At 38.4% G+C, this 22,396-nt stretch overlaps 1 non-coding gene across 1 annotated transcript; it reads left to right on the top strand.

Moving 5' to 3' along the window:
* Positions 1-13,267: 13,267 nt before the first annotated feature.
* On the top strand, positions 13,268-13,373 carry LOC122035489. The gene has a single exon (XR_006127038.1). It is a non-coding gene; the product is annotated as a small nucleolar RNA R71 (small nucleolar RNA).
* Positions 13,374-22,396: the final 9,023 nt, after the last annotated feature.

A 22,396-nucleotide genomic window follows, 5' to 3' on the forward strand; every position in this document is an offset into this window, starting at 1 on the left:
TTTTTACAAATTATTGTATTTATGCTTATACTTAAATTCTTTTATTTATTGTTATATTTTACTTAACTTTGAATCGTGTTGCCATAATCAAAAAGGAGGAGATTGTTGGTGTGGGAAGCATCCGACGATCGAACCTGAATTTTGATTATGTCAATGGGTCCAAATTTAAGTTATCTTATTATCTGACAAGTTTGAATAAGATTATAGGAAAAGTCCTAAGGGTTTTTAGGCATAAGTCCTAGTGGACTAGGCAGGTGAAAAACTCAGGGGGTGGTAACCCTATGTCCTAGGAGATGGTAATCCTAGGTGATGAAAAGTCCTATCTACGGTTAAGTAGGTGGAAATTCCTAGGGGCGGTAACCCTAGGTCCTAGAGGGTAGTAACCCTAGGTGGAAAGTCTTGACAAGTCGAGAGCTTCAGGCAATATTCTAGAGTTGAGGACTCTAGGTTGAAATCCTGGTGTCATGAACCGGGTGGAAGTATGGACGGGTCATGGAGTAGATGTCCAGTATTAAGACCGGAAGCCTCAGGCGTTGAGCAAAGTCTAGTTGGTCTGGAGGATCAACGTGGCAATAGGTAACTTCTCCTGAGAGGAGTAGGTGAGGACACGTTCCCCGAAGAGGGAACAGTAGGCATCGGTTTGACCTAGAGTTTCGACGAAACTCAAAGTTAGAACCGGATAGTTAGAGGTTGTCAAACTTCAGTTTATATATTGTTTTATGTCTGGACTAACTTTATTTTACAGAAATAAGGGGCTGAAAAAAGTTGGTCCGGGTGCCCCGAGCTGGTCCGGACACCCAGAGTCGGTCCAGCCACCCGGAACTCAAAAGTGATACGCCAAGCCGATGTGGCGTGCGTGAAGTAGCCGAGCCACGTGGTTCAGGCGCCCGGAAGGGTTCCAGTCGCCCGAAACAGCCTATAAAAATAGCTTCGACCAGGAGCTTCATAACAACACAACGAATGACTTTCGTTCTTCGAGCTGCTCAGAAAACGCTTCCAAGATGCCCGAAAACTCCGACGACGATTCTTCTAGAGATTTCCTCATAAAAAGTTATCGGTATTGTTTTATTTAAAAGTTACTTGTATTACCACTATAATCATTTTGTATTGTTTCAGATTGATTGTCCATCGAAAGCACTCTTACGTATGGGCCTTGGAGTAGGAGTTGCCACAAGCTCCGAACCAAGTAAAATCTTGGACTTGTTAGCATTGCTGTGTTTTCTTTTCTTTCGTTATTCCGCTGCATATTTACTTAAAAATGAATGAAATAGCCATGAGCGTTATTCACCCCCCCCCCCCTCTAGCGCTTTTCAATCCTACAAGTGTTTCTCAAAGAAATTATTTTCAAAAGCTAAGGTTTTCTAAGTTTTTCTTTCATCACCTAAATCACCTTTAATGCTTAAAAATTAGCTAAGTTTTTTAAGTGCTACCCTTCAGAGGGAGCTTAAAGTTAAACAGAGTAATTTTTTTTACTATTTTTATATATTAAAAAAACTTTCTCTCTACTAATTTGATTTTTGATTTATGTCAAAGGGGGACAAAGAAATTAAAAGTTAAGAGTTAAACATAATTTTTATGAAAGGGGGAGCATAAGGAATTTTTTTTACAAACTATTGTATTTATGCTTATGCTAAAATTTCTTTAATTATCGTTATGTTTTACTTAACTTTGAACCAGGTTGTCATAATCAAAAGGGAGGAGATTGTTGGTGCGGGAAGCACCAGACGTCGAACCTATGTTTTGATTATGTCAAAGGATTCAATGTTAAAGTTATTTGTTGTCTAACAAGTTTGAATGAGATTGTAGGAAATTCCTAAATGTTCTTAGGCAAAAGTCCTAACTGCGGTTAGGCAAGTGGAAAACCCTAGGGGGTGGTAACTCTAGGTAGGGGGTGGCAATCCTAGGTGAGGAAAAGTCCTAGCTGCGATTAGACAAATGGAAAACCCTAGGGGCGATAACCCTAGGTTCGAGGGGATGGTAACCCTAGGCGGAAAGTCTTGGTGGGTCGAGAGCTTAAGGCAAAATCCTAGAGTCGGGGACTTTAGATTGAAATTTTGGTGTCATGAACCGGGTGGAAGTCTGGACAGGTCATGGAGCGAACGTCCAGCATGAAGACCGGTAGCCTCGGGCGTTGAACAAAAGTCCAGTCGGTCTGGAGGACCGGTCATGCAACAGGTAAACTCTCCTGAGTGGAGTAGGTGAGGGTGCGTTCCCTTGTGAGGGCACAATAGGCGTCGGTTCGACCTAGGATTTCCGGAGGGAAATCTGAAGTCAGAATCGGGCAGTTAGATGACTGTCAAATACTTATATTATTTGTATTTTATTATGCTAACTTGGTTTTGTAGCGTATACTTTATTTATAGACTTAATATGCCTTGCAAGAATGAAGTTGCCCAAGGGAAGACTCGGATGAATAATACCCGAGACACCCTTTATGGAGCTTGGAGACGCCTTCGGGTGGATAAGCAGCGAACGCCGTGGAAGCTTATCAATGCTGTGGACTTGGGTTGGAGGCGCCTCCTATGGAGGTTGGAGGCACCCTCAATGTGCTATTTAAGCCTGGTTCGAGCAGAGGCAATTACACACTTCTCTTTATGATCTTTCTACTGCACATTGCTCTACAAGATGAACCTGCTACTCAGTAACGCAACTCCAACAACCAGGCGATGCGACTCTGACGACCTAAAGCACAATCTTCAAGATCTAAAAATTCATGGGTATACCTTTATTGTTGCACTTAAAATATAAATCATTTTACTTATACTTGTAATTTTCGAACTGACTTAATGATGATATTCATTGAATTTTTAATTCAATGATAAATGGTGACATTCATTGAATTATGAATTCAATTTGAATATTAGATTCAAAATTTGATTCAAATTATGAAGAGAAGAGGAGTTTCAAAATGACCATTTAATGAAGAATGAATATTCATTAAATACTCATTAATGAGGCTCATTAATGGAGTTAATGAGCATTAAGTATTTTATTAGATGAAAATACTTAAGCCATTTTACTCTTATTTTTCATAAAAAAATGGATCATCATTATTCTTCCTCTCTTCTAGCTCTCTCTCTCCCTCTCCTCCATTGCCGAGCCACCCAAGAGTGCTAGCACACTCTAAGTGGTTCTTCTCCTATTGTCCGTGTGGATACGTATAGAGGAGTGTACGCTTGACACTCTCGAGATCCGGCAACCTTTTGGACGAGCGGGATAAGCGAAGGGCTTCGCAACAAGGGTAATGTTTCTTATTCATGTAGATTTAAGGTAGATCTAGGTTAGAAACATATACATGATTTATTTTTATATATCTTCGCACGGATCCGTGGCAAGACTTCGAGGTTTCCGCAACGCAAAAAGCGGATTTTACGGTTTGAAAGTCCTAACATAGAGTAGAACAGAGGATTTGCACACATGAAGTTGCTCTTATCAGCTAAAATCTAGAGGCTCTTATATAAGCTAGGTTCAATCGACCGAAAAGTCATTCGGTCGATTGATCCTTTCAGTCGACCGAACCCATTATCGGTAGACGAAATAGGCTCCCTTCCTTCTTTGTTGAGACCGAATCTTCATGCAATTAATGATCATTTAATGATAAATCAACTAATTAGCTTGATCGGTTGACCAATCCTTGTATTTCCTTTGTTGTAGAGATCGTGATCCGCCACTGCGCGTGCAATAATAGGTTTGATTGACTGATAGATGGGTTCCATCGACCGATCCTCATGTATACTAAACTTATTCTACTCGATATAAACACTATTTTTAGTCAACTATGTTTAGTCGACTGATCCTTGGGTTTGGTAGATGGATCCTTCTGGTTTCTGTATAATTGAGTTAGTTCCTCAAGTATAAAAATACTCCTACAAAACAAAGTTAGCATAACTCAAGTCCAGCGTCACTTGAGTCTAACTTAATCGAGTCTTAATTAATCTAATTTGGATTACACTTAATCCAATTTGGTTCATCATATGAACCTAATCCTCTTGGTTCATCATATGAACCTAATCTCTATCTAATTGCCCTTTGTGTGTGACCCTATAGGTTCTTGTAACGTTGGCAATGCTCCTAAACCTATTTAGAAACATAAGTAATGAGCAGTATCTAGCAACACATCATTACTACCCAAGTTACAAGAATGTTGAGATCCAACATCACCATTGTAACAACTAATTGTGACTCTCACAATATGTGACAATGTCGTTCTATCCTTGACATCTAGATTGATCAATTGAGGCATAGACCGTGTCATCCTCTAATCAATCTATGTCTTGAACCCCAAGTAGACTCACTCTAATCAAATGAGCTCAATATCTCATATTGACTCATTTGGGCATGGCCATGCACTTAGTGGTCTCACTCTATCAAGAATCATGATGTCACTCCCGTCATATAGGAGGGATAGATCTCATCTACATCACTCATATCCCTCCGCATAATTTGTTACATACCCAGTAATCGCCTTTATAGTCCACCCAGTTACGAGTAACGTTTGACGAAGCCAAAGTATGCAACTCCTTATGTAGGGACCTATGGTGACTTCAGGTCCAAGGACTGATAGTCATATTAATAGTCACATGAGAAAGTATATGACACTCATATAACAATCCATGATACTTTCTCATGGTGGGTCATTCAGTATACATTCTCCAATGCATACCCATGTGTCAACTTGATATCTCTATATCCATGACTTGTGAGATCAAGTCATCAAGTTGACCTACATGCTAGTCTCATCGCATTAACATTGTCCCTGAATGTTAATACTTGACTAGGAATGTTTAAGAGTAGTGTTCTCTATATCATCTCACTATCAATTCAACCAATTGATTGATATAGATAAGAACATTTTACTCAAGGATGCTATTATACTTAGTTATTTGGCACCAATACAAGTAAGTATAATAACCATAAAGAAATGCCTTTATTAATATATTGTAATATGATACATCAAGTGTTGGAACTTTTGGACCGCAAAAACCGCTTTTTGCGTTGCGAAAACCCCGAAGTTCCATGCCACCGGATCCATGCGAAGATTAAAATTTTCATGTACATGTTTTCTAATCCTAGATCTACACTAGATCTTCATGGTAGAGAAGTTATACCTTTGATGCGAAGCCCTTTGCTTATCCTGCCCGTCCAAAATTTGCCGGATCTCAAGGGTGTCAAGTGAACACCCCTCTATGTGTATCCACACGAGCAAAAAATGGAGAAGAAGCCTTAGAGTGTGCTAGCACTCTTGAAGGTTTCGGCCAAGGTGAAGGAGAGGGAGAGAAGAAGATGAGAGGAGGAAGAAGAAGGAGTGAATGAATCACAAAATTGTAACCCACACAATAATGTGGTCGGCCACTTCATGAGGAGTTTTAAACTCCATGGAATACCAAGAGTCATGGCTCTTGGTATCCTTCATGAGGTGGCACACACATAAGCCAACCTTGATGATGTGTGTTCACTCACCGCAAGTGTACGAAAATGTTGCAAGTAATATAAAAGATTATCGTATCCACAGGGACTAGAATAAGCACTAGAAATGTTTCAACGCGAGTTAGCTAAAAAACTAATCAATTGGTTTCCAAAAGCTAAATGTAACTAATGAAAAGTAAACATAGAAATGAAAGATCAACAAACAAGATTATGGGCTATGATAAAGGAATGTTCTAGGAGTTTTGGTTTCTTTGTAAGATTCCTCAATGTAAATGATCTACCAAATCCTATTTCTCAATTGTCCAACATTTATAGAAGGTTGTCGGTTCTCTCTTGCAATAGACAATCGGCCTAGGACTGAAATATATACCTAAATGTGATCAATTAGATATAAACCTATGTTGTCCTTACACGGGCATGTTCCTGTCACGAAGATCTCTCGGATAATCAAAACAAAGATCATACTTCTCAACCCATAAGATATAAAGATTAATCCCTAAATCTATCCTACCCTCTTGAATTATCTTATTTTTCCCTAAATCTTATCCCTCAAACGTCCTTACACGGGCTTGCACCTTTCGCGTGCTTCCCTCAGGAAATCGAGTGGGAGATCATCTCTACAAGATCCATAGGACATTCAAACAATCAATCTAAAATGTGAATTAGGTCCGCATCACAACAATTCATTCATGATTGAATTGATACAAACAAGACAATATCATAGAAACAAGGAAATGGCAAATCCACAAGATTTTACATCAATTCATCATACAAATACTCCCTCCATTCTAAAACAAAGAGATCTACTCCATGAATCGAAGAGAGAAAACTGAAAATACAAAGATTACAAGCATTTCTTGATCCCCAATCCAAGAAGAGGAGAGAAAGAAAACTTATCTAAGATGAAGCTTGGTCTTCGGATCCAATCCACGCTCCCAGAGTCAAATCCATTGAAGATACACCTTTAGATCGCCTAGAAATCCTCCCAAGATTAGAAGGAAAGACCCAAATCTCGCTCTCTCCCTAGAGGGAGAAGATCCCCTTTCAAATCAAGAAGAAGGGCTTATATAGAGGTGAGTTTTGGGCGCCACACGGCCCCGTGGCACGGCCGTGTGAGATCCAGACTGCCAGAGCCACTCTCCTCTCTGCCAACTTCACATGGCCGTGTGGTGCACACGGCCATGTCATGTTCTGCTTCTGTTTTCTTTACACTGTCGTGTAGATCTACACGGCCATGTAAGGTTTCAACACTGGATGGTCTACACGGCCGTGTGCCACACATGGCCATGTTCTTCTCCTACTCTATTAAGGTTACACGGCCGTGTGGATTCACACGGCCATGTCATACTTCTCCTCTGGAAACATTACACGGCCATGTGGAACTCACACCCCCTTACATCACATGGCCATGTGGCTCACACAGCCCCTTGCATAGCTATATCTTATTGCAACGTCTTGTACTCCATCAAGATGGGATTTTCTCTGGTTGATGTCTTCTTCAAAGTTGTAGAGATTGAAGTTATCTACAAATTGGTTCAAATAACAGCCCAAAACACCAACGAAGCACAAAGTTATGCCTGTTTTACTTTTAGTATGCAATGCAGGAATTCCACACGGCCGTGTGCCAAGGCCGTGTCTCATAGAAACACATTTTAGACCTTCAGAACGTAGTTTTCTCTGGTTGAAGTCTTCATAATAGTTGTAGATCTTGAAGTTATCTACATTTTTATATCTATAACGGCTCATAACTCCAACCGACAAGAAAGTTATGATCATTTTACTTTTGGTCTGCAATGCTGAATTTCAACACGGTTCACACGGCCGTGTGAAGTTCACACGGCCTTAGCACGCCCCCTACACGGCCTTGACATGGGAGTGTGGTCTCCACACGGCCTAAACTTGGGAAAACTATATTTTTGCATGCTCGTGACACTCCGAAAGCTCTAAACTTCATTTAAGCTCCGTTTTTGCTCCAAATTGCATCCTATCTATCAAAACAAGCAAAGAGTAGATGTCCGAACAAAATATGATGGAAATATAACATTATAATGAAATAGGGTGCAATAAACATAGATTATGCTAATGAAATACAAGTAGATGTGCGTCAAAGCATGCATAAAAGTATATATAATCTATGCACATCACACCCCCAGACTTAAACCTTTGCTTGTCCTCAAGCAAAATGTTGCAATCTACATTCATATGTTCTACAACACATTCATAAACCCTAATGTACTTTCCTAACTCTATCAAAAAGCTTCACTAACAAGCATGATCATGAAAACAAAGTCAAGTATGGCTCAAGCATAAGTATCTTGTGCTCAGTGCAAAAAGTACTTAAAACCCTTCAAGTTTCAATCTATGTCCTAGTCAAGTCATCATCAAATTTGAATTTCTAATGTTTCCAGTGATAGACAAGTAACCAGTGATAGGCACTTACTTACCATACACTTGGTTCATATTTCTCAATCAACCCAAGGTCTCAAAGGCGTGCTCAATCTCAAGAGAAGCTAAGCAATCATTTCCCCAGTAACCTAACTCAGTCTCAAAGGGGTGACTTGCTAGATTCCACTCATGACAACTATTTTTTTATATCCCTTATTCATTTTTTTTCATAAGTGTTTGCATTATGCAAAACTTATTCATAAATGTACTTTTAGCACAAATGTTGGGATATTTTGATTTTTCCAAATGAGCTTACATGATTTGAGCCTCATCCAGTAACCAAAATGAAGTTTGAGAAATCACCATGGAAACCAAGTACTAAGCAAACAAGATGAATCATGACTATTTCATTGATATCAACTATTCAAGCATCAAGTATAGTGAAGTGAAGGTAAGACCCTTAGGGTTAAGCCAAAACTAAAACTCATCTTCATATAATTCTTAGCTTATTTCATGCTACCCAAGATAGAAAAAAGAAGTACATAAAGCTTACTACTAACATCATTTAAAACACCATGAATCTAGATAATAAACGTGCTAGTATTTTGCATTCAGGAACAAACAATCATGATATGATGAATGATGCAACTAGCAAAAAAACAAAAAATTTATTATGCAAAAACTAAACTAAATCAAATGCATCTAATGCATGCCCCTAGACATAAACTTTTCATTGTCCCAATGAAAACTAAAAATAATGTGGAGAAGATTTATGAAATTTAGAGAAATTACCAAGTGATGAGCTCCAAATGGTTGACATTCATGTTTTAAAAATACTCCTCTATCCAATGCTCACATTCCTCCACAACTTTGAATTCTAAAAAAATAAGATAGATAAGAAAAATTATGTAGAGGATACATGTTTATTATAAAGAAAGAACTAAAGACATAAAAGAAAATAAGGAAAATGAACTTGAGTTGCCTCCCAAGAAGCGCTTGTTTAAGGTCATTAGCTCGACCACCTCATTAGATTCAGCAAAATCTCGCTCTTGGAGGGGTAAGATATTTTAGAACCCTCCTACTAAGAGCTCTTATTATGGAGAGAGCTTTCATCAAAGGAGCTACAAAGTAAAGTATAACTCTCTCCATCTTCATCTTCTTGGAAATTTTTTCAAGTGGTCGAAGATGGTTCAGATTGAGCTTCCAATTATTGGCCCATGTGAAATCTACACATCCAAAAGAAAAACAAATCTCCCACAAGCATGTTATATAGTATAGATGTAACGACCACCCTTCTTACTACTACTACACTCTAAGGATGACCGTTACTTAACTACTAACTCTACTTAACCGGTATAATTAAAATCCTCGAAGAAACCCTACCGAAAAATTCCGGCAGAGTCTCCCCTGTACCGGTGACCATAATCATTAATACATGACATAATATACACAGCCACAAGCGGCTGAAACACATATCAATCAACCACGCAGTTAAATAAGTATCAAACACACAATTATCTACTTACTAAACTGAACTCATCCTACATGCAATCTAAACAGAATAAATCTCAAATGACATGAACTTAAAATACAACTCAAATGTTTACAATAACTAAAATGCGGAAACTAAAATTAAAACTTCTTTCCTAGTCCCAAGGCTTCCATAGTCCTGGCATCACACATCCATCCGCACCTCCTTGTCGCCTTCCTTTCTATATCTTTTCCTTTCCTGTATCTGCAGTAAGAGGAAGTGTAGTCTATAAGCAAAATTTGCTTAGTAAGCGCTATCTAACTCACAAAATCTTGATATGCATGTATATAAGTAAAAACATGCTAAAACTGAATACTCAAAAGGAAATCTACTCATGCTCATCTACTAGTGAAAGAAACATACTGAAAGGCTAAACATGTAAAGTAAATCTATACAATCATGCTAGCATAAAGGACTAAACTTACTGAATTCTAAACACCTTCTGAATCTTATTTCATTTGTTCTAACTTAATCTTTAATACTTTATGTTTATGAAAAACTTGCTTTACTTATTCAAAAACTTATACTTATAATACTTCAAAATAATAATCAACTTCTTCTTGGGCCCAGGCATAGTACCATCTTATGCGCGTTCCCTAATAGGTTGGGGTAGCGAGCCACCAATCCTAAAAGAGCAGACCTCGGTCTACCAGGGCCAAGACCTCGGAATTGGACACCTGGATTTGTTTAACGACAAGCTCTTGGATGTCGGGTACTAGCCTCTTCTTAAAAGTAAAATACTTATAATCTTAATTACTTCTTCTTTAAATGCCTCGGCATTTTAATAGGCACCTTGTGTGCCAAAAATCCCTAAAGTCTTGACTCTTGGGATCTACTTAAGGCCTCGGCCTTTTCTTTCTCTTCTTTATCTTTCTTATACTTATCTTTATCTTTCTTATACTTTTCTTAAACTCTTTAAAAAACATAGGCATGCTACAACATAATTAAATTAAAGGAAAGAAAATCTGACTTCTATAAGCATGCTAAATCAGAGACAAATCAAAAGAAAGCATATCTAACTTCTTCAAACATGCTACAACAGATTTAAAACAAAGGAAAACAATTCTGAAATCTTTAAGCATGCTTCAACATAATCTAAACTGGTTTACTAAACTATAAACTCAAACCGAAAACTAATATATAGAATGAAAACTTGAATTTGAATCCGTACTGCTAAAGAAACTAAATAGTTTAAGCAAATCTACATCCTAAGCTTAACAAATCTGCACTATACTGCTTAATGAAATCTGTAAGAACAAAGTGGATGTTCTAAAATTTCATGGGAAAAACTAGTAACACATGCACTACTGAATACTCCCAAAACTAAGGTTGTTCATGCTAAAAACTAAACTAAACCTTGCTTAATGAAACTAAACTAAATCTGCACTTAATGAATATGAAATCTATTAGTGCATGATAAAATATATACTACATCATTAATTGTTCCATAATTCCAAAACTCCTAAGAAGTTAGGTGAAGTATCTACGTTAAATTTACTAATGCAACAACTTCACAGATGCTTCAAAAATACAAGGAAGTACCAAATCAATCCGTGAATCAAAACCACACAGGAAAGCAAAACAATCACCAATTCTACACAACCTTTCTCAAATCTGAAACAAAGCAAAGAGAAAACTTGCAACATCCAAATTCTTATAGAAATCTATTAAAAATCCCCAACTGAATCAATAACATCGAGGAAGGCATAAATCAAAATGAGAACTTCATAGGAAAGGACTCAAATCATTTCTCGTTCCATCATTCGGCGACTCACAGCCCTAGGTTTCCTCCAGAGCTTCGGGAACAAGAAAAAGGAACAAGAATTGAACTTCGAAGCTATCTTACCGCAGGTGAGTAAGCGACTTACCTTCGGTTCTTGGACTCAAACCGAGAAGGAGGAAGGTTCTAGGGTTCGGAAGGCTTGAGATCTCGGCCCTACTTCATGCTCACGACTCCTCCTCAACGAGAAGAGCTTAAGGTGGAGAAACCCTTTGGAGAACCTTGGCCGGCCGCCGTAGACACCGGATTGCTCGCTGCGTCTTCGCTGAGAAAAGCCACGCCGTCGAACTCGAGAGAAGGGGAGAGGGATCGAGAGAAATAAATCCTCTCTTAACTTAACCTCTTTTTATAACCTAGGGTTATTCTTAAGTTCGGTTATTGCTTAACAAATTTTTGTTTCCTATTCTAAACAGAACCGATTGCTAGCACACTTGGTCAGCGCGTGCGTGGGTTAAAGTTTGGCTTGTGGGTTCGAATCCTGCCTGTAACCAATTTTTTTTCTATTAATTCTTGTTATTAACTTCTGCTCATTAAATAAGATTCTTCCTTTATTTAATCAAGCAACAATTGCTAGCCCAGTTGGTTGATCCGGTTTTGCTCGGGTCCGAGCTCTTGGGTTCAAAACCCGACTTCAACATATTCTTTTCCCTTTTTTTTTCTACCTTTTCCTCTTGGTAAAAATACCAAACGAACTCCAAAAATTTCATAAAAATACTCTAAAAATTTCTAAAAATCTCTAGAATTTTTCTAAAGCATTTCTAGATTTTAATAAGGTCTTTTAGGACTCCAAATCATGAAATTTGGGGTGTTACAATAGAGCTAGAACCATATCAAGATAAGATGAATAAGTAATAAAAACTGAATCACATCCAACAAAGTCAATTATAGGTACCTCCATAAAGTTTTCCAAAAGATCACAAGAAATACTAACCTTACTTTGCTGAGAAATACCTAAAATTTCTAAACATGTAGATGTGACTTCCTCTGAATCAAATGATGGTTCTGGCTCTAGCTCAGGTGTTGATGATATCAATGATGGTGATTCTTGAGACTCTGCTAGCTCTGCATAAGTCCCTACACAATGTTCCACAACATGATCAATTCTTAAAAACTCTAAGGGCTGTGTTGACAAAGGTGGTGATCCATGAGATGCTGCTTCCACAACACAGCTCCCTACACATTCTTTCATATCATTATCATCAACACATACATCAAAAAATAAACCAACATCTATGTCCTCAATAGGAGAATCAATAACAAGAGGATCAATAACTTCACTTGCAGTTTTAAGTTGATCTACCACATCACATTCATCATCTGAAAATTCAATGTCACTATAACACCCTATAAAATTTTGAGGTAGATCTGAAAACTTATTTACCACTGCATTATCAATAAAATCCTCATCTTCATATACATTCAAAAATCTGAACTCAACCATATTAGTGTCACAGGATTTGCCGAAGTCTTTATTTTCATTGACCCCCACTAACCTTTGTGGAAAAGGAACCCTTAGTGAAGGTCCTGGGAAAGACTGAACTTCCTTTTTCCCAAATTCCCTTTGAGCTTTTGGAGGAGGTCCAACTTGCTTATCTAGTGTTGGTGTGATTAATCGTTGAGGGAAAGGTACTTGTGGCCTTTGGGAACTTCCTGGAGAAATGGAACTAAGTTCTTATGATCTTCTATTATTCTTCTCCTCAATTCTAAATATGTCATTCTTCATAAGTTCTTCATGATTTTTGCCACTTCTCAACCCAACATCATCACACTTTTCATTAGATCTTGACTGTGTAGGAGGGAGATATTCTTTAAACCATTTTGAAACAATACTATCAAGCTTTGCCCCCAAATGTTTGAACTCCTCACTCTGTGACTTGTGAATTTCAACATTTTTAGGTGGTTGAACTTCATTTTGTTTGACAGGCTCTCTTACATTTATGGCTTGCACTTCTTGAATATCTGAGGGAAATTCCATCCAACTTTTGTTTGACCATTCATGGAGGTTCAATGTCACTTGATCAATTAATGAATAAGCTTCATCTACACTTTTGTCCATAAAATAACCTCCAGCTGATGAATCCAATAAACTCTTGTCTGAGAAAGAAATTCCTCCATAGAATATGTGCAAAATCAACCATTTTTTAAAACCATGATGAGGGCACTGTCTTTGAAGACTCTTGAATCTATCCCATGCTTCAAATAATGATTCTCCATATGTTTGAGCAAAATTTGTTATGCAATTCCTCATATACACTGTTCTACTTGGAGGTAAAAAAATGATTCAGAAATTGCTTCTCCAATTGTTCCCAACTTGTGATGCTTTGAGGACAGAGAGAATATAGCCAAGTCCTTACTTTATCCTTGATACTGAAAGGAAATGTCATCAATCGAACTGCATCTGCTGATACTCCTTCACATTTCACCAAATCACAAATCTCTAAAAATGTTTCAAGATGCAAATAAGGACTTTCTGATACTTCTCTAAATTTGTGACCTTGTATCATGAAAATTATCTCTGGGTCTAGTTGGAAACTTTCTGCTTTAATTTGAGGTTGCACAATGGGAGATAAAAATTTTGCAAAAAAGGGTGTAGAAAAATTTCTCATGGGCCTGCTTGACATGTTAGTGCTCATGGATATTCATGAAAAAATTATAAAATGAAGAATCAAAGACAAGAAATAAAATGCAATATGAAAAGCAAGAAAGAAAATGCAGAATTTAAATTGCAAGAAAGAAAGTGCATAATGAAAACAAGAAAGAAAAGACAAAAGGAACAAGAAAAATGTCTAGAATAATTCATATGCTAAAGATTGCAAGATATGTTTACAAAAGAAAAGATGAAAAAAAACTAGATCAAAAGAGAAAACAGAGAAAAGTTAGATTAGGGCGCTAGAAATCAAGAATACAAAGTTAGAATTAGAATTAGAATTGCAACAAAACCAAACTATTGCAATTCTTGATGAAACCAAACTGTTTGATCGCATCATCGAATCAAAAATTCCAGCTCTGAGAAGCTTACTTTAGTCCATAAATGGACTTATGCAGCTTCCATACTCTGCCACTATGCTGTGGATCTACAAAACCCTCAAGTTGTGTCATGTACACATGCTCGAGTAAGTTTCCATTCAGAAACGCGGTTATGATATCCATCTGCCAGATCTGATAATCGTGGTATGCTGCAATAGCAAGCATGATCCGAATGGACTTAAACATCGCTACTGGAGAAAACGTTTCATCATAGTCAATACCATGAATTTGCTTGAAACCTTTAGCTACCAAGCGACCCTTATATATCTGTCCATCCATGTCAGTCTTTCTCTTAAAGACCCACTTACACCCAATGGGTTTTATCCCTTCAAGTGAATCAACCAAAGTTCATACTTGGTTGGTGTACATGGATTCCATTTCGAATGTCATGGCCTCTAGCCATTTCTCAGAATCTGGTCTCATCACTGCTCCCTGATAAGAGGTAGGCTCATTCTGAATGAGCATAGCGTCATCTTGGTCAGACAAGAGAAATGAGTATCTCTCAGACTGACGACGTACCCTATCAGACCTGCAAAGAGGTAGGTCTACTTGAACTAGTTGTTATTTCTCAACTCCTTGTGGAACAATCTCATCATCCACAACAATTTGTGGTTCCAGTTCAACATCCATCAAGGCTTCAGTGCTATGGTCCATATCCTGAACTTCTTTAATATTGAACGTACTCCCACTAGTTTTTCTAGAAACAAAGTACCTTTCTAGAAATACCCAAGTCTTAGCCACAACTACATTGTGTTGACTGGGAATGTAGAAGTAATATCCCTTCGTTTCCTTGGGATATCCTATAAAATAGCACTTATCATATTTAGGTCCCAGTTTGTCTGAAACTTGATGTTGAACATAAGCCTCACAACCCCAAATCCTCATAAAAGACACCTAGGCATCTCTCCCAGTCCATATCCTATATGGTGTCTTTATCATAGCCTTGGATGGAACACGGTTGAGTATGAAGACTCCTGTGTCCAGAGCATAGCCCCAAAGAGATATAGGAAGATCTGTGTTACTTATCATAGATCGTACCATATCTAATAGGGTACGATTCCTCCTTTCGGATATACCATTCCACTGTGGTGTTCCAAGAGGAGTGAGTTGGGATAGAATCCCACACTCAACTAGATAGTCACGAAACTCATGGCTAAGGTATTCACCACCTCGATCTGATCGAAGTATCTTAATACTCTTCCCAAGCTGGTTTTGCACTTCATTCTTGAATTCTTTGAACTTTTCAAAGGATTCTGACTTATGTGTCATCAGATACACATAACCATATCTATTGAAGTCATCAGTAAATGCAATGAAGTACCAATAACCACCTCTGGCACCGACATTGAAAGGGCCACATACATCACTATGTATAAGTCCTAACAAGTCAATCGCTCTTTTGCTATGTCCACTAAAGGGAGTCTTGGTCATCTTGCCCAATAGGCATGACTCGCATGTCTCATATGATTCTAAATGAAATTAGTCCAGCAAACCATCTTTATGGAGCTGGGATAAGCATTTGTCATTTATATGACCTAAGCGACAATGCCAGAGATATGTTTGGTTTATTTCATTTGATTTGAACCTCTTGGTATATATGTTATAGATGGGGTTCTCTAAGTCTAGAATGTAGATTCCGTTCATCAGAGATGCACTACAATAGAACATATCATTTAAATAAATTGAACAATATTTGTTCTTTATTATAAATGAAAAACCTTTCTTGTCCAAACAAGAAACTGAAATTATATTCTTAGTAAGAGCAAGCACATAACAACATTCATCTAGTTCTTGTACAAGCCCAGAGGGCAGAGATAGATAGTAAGTCCCTATAGCAACAGTAGCAACCCATGCTCCATTGCTTACTCATAGGTCCACCTTGCCCTTCATCAATGCCCTGCTATTTCTCAACACCTGCACATTAGTACAAATGTGAGAAGCACATCCGGTATCTAATACCCATGATGATGAAATAGAGAGATTAACTTATATAACATATATACCTGAAGTAGAATTCTCACTTCTCTTCTTTTTAAGATCTTCCAGGTACACTTTGCAGTTCCTCTTCCAGTGCCCGGTCTGACCGCAGTGGAAGCATGTAGCATCCTTGGCAACCCCTCCTTTGGGTTTCAGTGCGTTGCCTTTGCCCTTAGCTTTGGACTTTCCCTTACCTTTAGTCTTGCCCTTACCCTTATGTTTTTGTACCATCAAAATGGAGTTGGGCTTAACCTTCTTAAGGTTGAGCTCAGCAGTTCTCAACATGCTAAGCAGCTCGGGCAGTGGCTTGTCAATTTCATTCATGTTGTAATTCATGACAAATTGACTGTAGCTCTACGGCAAGGATTGCAAGATCAAGTCAGTGGCCAGCTCTTGGCCAAGGGGAAATCCCAACCTCTATAGGTTTTCTATGCACCCAATCATCTTGAGTACATATGTGTTGGGTTTTTCGGGCCGCAAAAACCACTTTTTACGTTGCAAAAACCACGAATCCCATGCCACCGGATCCGTGCGAAGTTATAAAACAAAAATTTTCTACGTGTATGAGTTTCTCTAACCTAGATCTACACTAGATCTACAAAGAAAAAGAGATTACCCTTGATGCGATGCCCTTCGCAAATCCCGCTCGTCCAAGGTTTGCCGGATCTCAAGGTTGTCAAGTGTACAACCCTCTATGTGTATCCACATGAACAAATCTATGGAGAGAACCTCTAAAGATATGCTAGAAACCTTAGAGGATCAGCAATGGTGGAGGAGAGGGAGAGAAAAATGGTAGAGAGGAAGAAGGAGGCTACCAAAACCAAATGAAACTCACACTTGTGAATTAAGTGGCCGACCACTTCAAGAAGGCTTTTAAATCTCCATGAGATATCAAGAGTCACAACTCTTGATCTCCCTCATGAGGTGACACACACATGTGCCAGCCTTGATGATGTGGCACATCATAATTAGCCCACTCAATGCCAACTCACAAATGAGGTGGCAATGGTCAAGTCAAACTTGACCTTTCATCTTCCTCTCAAGTCAAGTCAAACTTGGCCACTTCTCTCCCATGGTTGATCAAATCTAACCATTGGTTCAAGTCAATTTTAATTTAATGAATCTCTATTCATTGAATTAAATTGGCTCAATGAGTCTAAGTCCAAATTAGACTCATTTAACACATGAACCAAATTGAGTCCAACTCAAATAGTTTACTTTGGATTACTCTTAATCCAATTTGGTTCATCACATGAACCTAATCCTCTTGGTTCATCATATGAACCTAATTTCCATCTAATTTCTCTTTGTGTGTGACCCTATAGGTTCTTGTAACATTGGCAATGCTCCTAAACTCATTTAGAAGCATAAGTAATGAGCGGTATCTAGCAACACATCATTACTACCCAAGTTACAAGAATGTTGAGATCCAACATCACCTTGTGACTACTAGTTGTGACCCTTCACAATATATGGCAAGTGTCCTTCTATCCTTGACATCTAGATTGATGAATATGAGGCATAGACCGTGTCATCCTCTAATCAATCTAAATCTTGAATCCCAAGTAGACTCACTCAATCAAATGAGCTCAACATCTCATATTGACTCATTTGGGTATGGCCATGCACTTAGTGGTCTCACTCTATTGAGAATAATGATGTCACTCCCGTCATATAGGAGGGATAGATTCCATCTACATCACTCATATCCCTCCGCATAATTTGTTACATACCTAGTAATCGTCTTGATAATCCACCCAGTTACGGGTGACGTTTGACGAAGCCAAAGTATGTAAGTCCTTATGTAGGGAACCATGGTGACTTCAGGTCTAAGGACTAATAGTCATACTAATAGCCACATGAGAAAGTATATGGCACTCATATAACGATCCATGATACTTTCTCATGGCGGGTCATTCAGTATACATTCTCCAATACATACCCATGTGTCAACTTGATATCTCCATATCCATGACTTGTGAGATCAAGTCATCGAGTTGACCTACATGCTAGTCTCGTCGCATTAACATTGTCCCTGAATGTTAATACTTGACTAGGAATGATTAAGAGTAGTGTTGCCTATATCATCTCACTATCGATTCAACCAATCGATTGATATAAGTAAGAACCTTCTATTCAAGGACGCTATTATACTTAGTTATTTGGCACCAATATAAGTAAGCATAATAACCATAAACAAATGCCTTTATATACATAAGAAATATGATACAATGAGTCCATACAACAATCATCAAATAATTGGCTCTAGGGCTTTAACTAACAATATGGACCTACGGGAGTCCTGTCTTGCATCTTGCACTGAAACAGTGCCTTAGAGATCTCGAATCTCTCGTGCCTAGCTTGTCCTTGATATAGTTGATGAAGATATTCAACCATATCATAAGCAACCATCAACTCGTGTTGCTTCTGAAGCTCAGAGTTCATGGTTGCGACCATGAGACAGGACACATCTAATGCGTCATCTTGATGCTTCTTATAAGCATCACAGTCAGCTCGCGTGGCAGTGGCAGGAGGTGCCTCGGGAATGGGCGTCTCCAGGACATACAGTTTCCTTTCCTGAGTGAGAATAATTCTCAGGTTCCTGTACCAGTCCAGGAAATTAGCTCCATTGAGCTTGTCCTTATTAAGGACAGAATGGAGGGAGAAGGTGTTAGTGTTTGACGACATGGCAATCTACAACAGAAAATGCAGAAAATAAATATCATATTCCACTAATCATTTAATTAAGCCTTTAACTAAATGAAGCTCCCACTGAATTATAGAACTTTTGTAGAATCAAGTCATGGATGTGGTCAAACCACACCTACTAGATTCTAACCAACTAGCTATAATTCTTTCGGGACAAGATCCACATCATACTACGCCTTGAGTTAGCTTTGGATAAATCGCCCAAGACTTAGTATGATCGGTAGGTAACTAATTACCAATTACATCTCTATACAACTCTTGTTTATAGGATCAAGATCCGCATGTATATTAAAACTTGAGTTAGCTTTGGCTAAATCACCCAAGAGTTAATCTAAATGTGATTTTGACCTATCTAACAACCATTGGAAAATGCCTATAGTTAAACCCGATCCATTTGAGTTTAACTAGTTTTACTCAATCTGATTGAGTTTGTACTCACCCAGGCGTTGATAGGCTGGACCAAGATTATCCCTCCGCACCCTACAAAGATAATATCTGTTCCTCTGCTTTGGCAGATTCAACAACAACATGTGATCGAGGTAGTGATGGATATCACGGCATGGTAGGCATTTTGAGTTGACGTGATTAAGATCTAATCTAATCGTTGATGTGTATCATATACGCGATTAAGATCTAATCTAATCGTCAAGACACTAATTAATTATTCTACTCTAGCATGCATCACATACACACACACAAGCAATTAATTAAACTGTGATTAGGTCATGGCCCTACTACGATCTTCTCAAGCCAATGAGAAGATCGGACGGTCAACCTAAGGTCAACAGCTTCTCCAAGCTCCTCCCTTTGACCGCCATGTGTTGCTCTCACCCTCCTCGTAACTCCTCCTCGAGTGGACCTTCCACAGCTCCATTTTGTACATTACAAAGATGAAACTCGAGTTATATTCAAGTCTAAACTATTTTACAATAGGAAATAAAATAGAAAGGCACGACGCGCAGGTCGCATATCACATATACAACATGCACAATCACACAAAAATGGCGCGTAGGCCATATTATGAGTTACAACACATGTAACCAATCCAATTTGGGGTTTTTTGGGCCATGACCATCACAAATCATACATAATTATAAATTATGTATTTTATATAAATTTCTGTAATTTTATTAATATTTTTACGATTTTATGAGTCGCAATTTCCCGGCGGTCCCGTTTAGTGATTTTCGAGCGCGATCGCAGGACAATGCCCCTTGCGGGGTTAGGGGCATCACCCCTTCTCGCAAAATGAGTCTCACGAGTGTCCCTCAACGATCTTACAGTGCCTTTAGCCGCTGTCCCAAAACACTTTGGGCGAGACGTTACCGTTACGGAAGGTGTTTCTTGGTAGTCGAAACCTACAAGTGTTCAAACACTTGTTGCTTCGCTTCTACGAGAAAAATACTCTTAAAAATCATAAAATTAATAAAATCACAGAAACTTATAGAACTATAATTTTTTATAAAAATAAAAAAAAAACAAGTACACGCTTCGCACGTGGCTCTGATACCACTGTTGGAACTTTCGGGCCGCAAAAACCGCTTTTTGCGTTGCGGAAACCCCGAAGTTCCATACCACTGGATCCGTGCGAAGATTAAAATTTTTGTGTACATGTTTTCTAATCCTAGATCTACACTAGATCTACATGGTAGAGAAGTTATACCTTTGATGCGAAGCCCTTCGCTTATCCTACTCGTCCAAAATTTACCGGATCTCAAGGGTGTCAAATGAACACCCCTCTATGTGTATCCACACGAGCAAAAAATGGAGAAGAAACCTTAGAGTGTGCTAGCACTCTTGAAGATTTCGGCCAAGGTGGAGGAGAGGGAGAGAAGAAGTTGAGAGGAGGAAGAAGAAGGAGTGAATGAATCACAAAATTATAACCCACACAATAATGTGGCCGGCCACTTCATGAGGAGTTTTAAACTCCATGGAATACCAAGAGTCATGGCTCTTGGTATCCTTCATGAGGTGTCACACACATAATCCAACCTTGATGATGTGGAACATCATCATTGGCCCACTATATGCCAACACACAAATGATGTGGCATTGGTCAAGTCAAACTTGACCTTTCATCTTCCCTCTCAAGTCAAGTCAAACTTGACCCATATATCTCCCATGGTTGATCAAATCCAACCATAGATTCAAGTCAATTTGATTTAATGAATCTCTATTCATTAAATTAAATTGATTCAATGAGTCATAATTTAAATTAGACTCATTGGACACATGAATCAAATTGAGTCCAACTCAATTAGTTTAATTTGGATTACTCTTAATCCAATTTGGTTCATCACATGAACCTAATTCTCTTGGTTCATCATATGAACCTATTCTCCATCTAATTGCCCTTTTTTTGTGACCCTATAGGTTCTTGTAACGTTGGCAATGCTCCTAAACCCATTTAGAAGCATAAGTAATGAGCGGTATCTAGCAACACATCATTACTACCCAAGTTACAAGAATGTTGAGATCCAACATCACCTTGTGACTACTAATTGTGACTCTTCACAATATATGACAATGTTCTTCTATCCTTGACATCTAGATTGATCAATTTGAGGCATAGACGGTGTCATCCTCTGATCAATCTAAATCTTAAACTCCAAGTAGACTCACTATAATCAAATGAGCTCAATATCTCATATTGACTCATTTGGGCATGTCCATGCACTTAGTGGTCTCACTCTATCAAGAATAACGATGTCACTCCCGTTATATAGGAGGGATAGATCCCATCTATATCACTCACATCCCTCCGCATAATTTGTTACATACCCAGTAATCGCCTTTATAGTCCACCCAGTTACGGGTGACGTTTGACGAAGCCAAAGTATACAACTCCTTATGTAGGGAACCATGGTGACTTCAGGTCCAAGGACTAATAGTCATACTAATAGCCACATGAGAAAGTATATGACACTCATATAACGATTCATGATACTTTCTCATGGCGGGTCATTCAGTATACATTCTCCAATGCATACTCATGTGTCAACTCGATATCTCTATATCCATGACTTGTGAGATCAAGTCATCGAGTTGACCTACATGCTAGTCTCGTCGCATTAACATTATCCCTAAATGTTAATACTTGACTAGGAATGATTAAGAGTAGTGTTCTCTATATCATCTCACTATCGATTCAACCAATCGATTGATATAGATAAGAACCTTCTACTCAAGGACGCTATTATACTTAGTTATTTGGCACCAATACCAGTAAGTATAATAACCAAAACAAATACCTTTATATACATAGGAATATGATACAATGAGTCCATACAACAATCATCATATGATTGGCTCTACGGCTCTAACTAACAATCTCCCACTAGCACTAGTGTCAATCAATGTAGGCTCTAAGGCCCAATGACCTAGTGTAACCATCATGCTTTCTTTGTGCCAAAGCCTGGGTCAAGGGATCAGCGACGTAGCCTCTGTGGGTACTCTGCAAATCTTCACATCTCCACTATCGATGATCTCTCGAATGAGATGGAAGCGCAGTAGTATGTGTTTAGTCCGCTGGTGTGAGCGAGGATCCTTAGCCTGTGTAA

The sequence above is a fragment of the Zingiber officinale genome, chromosome 11B (genome assembly GCF_018446385.1).
Source record: "Zingiber officinale cultivar Zhangliang chromosome 11B, Zo_v1.1, whole genome shotgun sequence".
Lineage (NCBI taxonomy): Eukaryota > Viridiplantae > Streptophyta > Magnoliopsida > Zingiberales > Zingiberaceae > Zingiber > Zingiber officinale.